Source organism: Schistocerca nitens, chromosome 6 (assembly GCF_023898315.1).
Source record: "Schistocerca nitens isolate TAMUIC-IGC-003100 chromosome 6, iqSchNite1.1, whole genome shotgun sequence".
NCBI lineage: Eukaryota > Metazoa > Arthropoda > Insecta > Orthoptera > Acrididae > Schistocerca > Schistocerca nitens.
Window position 1 is genome coordinate 336,610,891 of NC_064619.1, and position 2,628 is coordinate 336,613,518.

The 2,628-nt window shown below is 42.8% G+C and overlaps 2 non-coding genes across 2 annotated transcripts; one reads left to right on the plus strand and one right to left on the minus strand.

Moving 5' to 3' along the window:
• Positions 1 to 590: 590 nt before the first annotated feature.
• On the minus strand, positions 591 to 665 carry Trnat-ugu (transfer RNA threonine (anticodon UGU)). Its single transcript has one exon. It is a non-coding gene; the product is annotated as a tRNA-Thr (tRNA).
• Positions 666 to 851: 186 nt separating this feature from the next.
• Positions 852 to 926, plus strand: Trnat-ugu (transfer RNA threonine (anticodon UGU)). Its single transcript has one exon. It is a non-coding gene; the product is annotated as a tRNA-Thr (tRNA).
• Positions 927 to 2,628: the final 1,702 nt, after the last annotated feature.

The window sequence follows — 2,628 nt, forward strand, 5'->3', positions numbered from 1 at the left end:
TTTGTGTTTGGATAAAGTGTAAAAAAAGCCTCATACATTCTGCTGTAATTTAAATCTTGGCTTAAAAATAGAAATGAAATGATAATTAAATGAACACCCTAGCTGCAAACAGGCAGTGATGTACTTCATTGGGGACATGTTGAAAATGTGTGCCCCGACCAGGACTCGAACCCGGGATCTCCTGCTTACATGGCAGACGCTCTATCCATCTGAGCCACCGCGGGCACAGAGGATAGTGCGTCTGCAGGGACTTATCCCTTGCACGCTCCCCGTGAGATCCACATTCCCAACATGTCCACACCACTACATTCGTAGTGCGCCTAATAGATGTTTGCCCATCATACTCATTGCTCGTGGCAGATTAATCCACCAAGTCCCGTACGAGTTCGGGCATAGCGTGTGCGTTCGCACAAGAAGGTCAATGGCCGGGAAGCCATATTTTAACTATAGATGATGGTAGTATCTGTTCCCGAAAGAACAGTTACCGTGGATGACCATGCAGCTTTGCTAGAAATGAAATGATAATTAAATGGACACCCCAGCTGCAAACAGGCGTTGATGTACTTCATTGGGGACATGTTGAAAATGTGTGCCCCGACCGGGACTCGAACCCGGGATCTCCTGCTTACATGGCAGACGCTCTATCCATCTGAGCCACCGCGGGCACAGAGGATAGTGCGTCTGCAGGGACTTATCCCTTGCACGCTCCCCATGAGATCCACATTCCCAAAATGTCCACACCACTACATCTATTAGGCGCACTACGAATGTAGTGGTGTGGACATGTTGGGAATGTGGATCTCACGGGGAGCGTGCAAGGGATAAGTCCCTGCAGACGCACTATCCTCTGTGCCCGCGGTGGCTCAGATGGATAGAGCATCTGCCATGTAAGCAGGAGATCCCGGGTTCGAGTCCCGGTCGGGGCACACATTTTCAACATGTCCCCAATGAAGTACATCAACGCCTGTTTGCAGCTAGGGTGTCCATTTAATTATCATTTCATTTCTAGCAAAGCTGCATGGTCATCCACGGTAACTGTTCTTTCGGGAACAGATACTACCGTCATCTATAGTTAAAAATAGAAGACTGATTTTAGCCCTTGTGTAATGGCTTTCATCCTTGGGGAAACTTTTGATGTGTTGAACATTGTGTTTTACATGAGCAGCTATATATTTCCTTTCTTTGTTTTTATTTCTCCTACGTTCAATGTAGGTAACATCACAACTCTTTTTTGCCTTTTCCAAGGTTTCCACTCTTCGCCTGGTAATTTTGTGTATTTCCAGAAAGGCTTTTTGCAAACTTGGAAATGTCTGCCTTCGTCATCAGGAACTGTATCAAAAACACTAGCCTGTCTGAGACTCTCCTCGGGTTCTTCGTAAGAACCATGACACTTTCTTCTAACATTGCGTACACTTACCTTTGCCATCAAATAAGTGTTTTGCTTAACATTATCACCTTGTTCGTAGAACTGATTGAATATGTTTGTGTTCCAGTGCAATGTCTCTACACTGATAACGTTAACAGCATGAAATGTACAACAAACAAACATGGCAATTAGAGGCATTAAATAACTTGTGACCGCCACGAATAACCTGTTTGTCTGCTACTCTGCACAGTTAGTAGGTCTACTATAGACCATGAACCAAGTCAAACATAAGCTAACGTGGTCTGCATAACCTAAGCATAGGTTAGCTTTAAACGCCTCAGAAAAACCATACTCAAGTGAAGTTCTTCAAAGAAACCTTACTCCTAAGGCATTAAAGTTATCATATTCACTTACCTCATCAGGTGAAGGTTGTTTTTCAGGTACAGTAACTTTCTTATTGTTCTCATATGGTTTTCCCTCAGCTCTTAGCTTCTTATTTATTTGGGAAACACTACCTTCACCCCTTTTCCGTCGTTTTCTTGTTTCATCCATCACATAAGCCACAATAGTAAACACAATAGACAGGACTAATCACTGCAACGTAACAGTCGCGACACTTCGCCTCGGTTTTGTTGACAATCGAACCTAATACTAAAAACAACAGCAAGGGCACATAGTGCGGATTTTGTTTCAGAACAGGTGGCACTTAGCACCTGGCGCATTCCAGTGGCAATGTTCTAAACCACTTCCACACTGATTACTAAATAGCCCGATTTTTACTGACGAAGGTTAAGCACATAGCCCTTATTTTGACCATAAAACGAAAATTTTTAGTTTTGGCACATAGACCAGACTTTATAATTAGTCGACATTTGTACTTTTTTACCTGTTGGTGTTAGTACCCATGTCATGTAATATGTACTAGTACCCTTGTCATGTAATATGATGTGTCATGTCAAGTAAAGTAACATAATACATTATATCATCATGTCATCCTGCATGGCAATTATGTTGTGCAATAAGACACCATGTGTTATTAAAGTTTAGGACACAGTGTAACATAACAGTCGTGACACTTCGCCTCGATTTTGTTGCCTACTGTGCAAGCAGCGCCCCAAGTGGCTAGTAAGTTAAACTGTTGAGTTCGGCGCGATCGTGAAAACGAACGCGAATAGTAGTTGCAATGGTTTCTACAAATTGGAATGAAGCGTAGCGCAATAAATTGCAGCAACAACAAGAAGATACCACATCTGTCTTTTTTT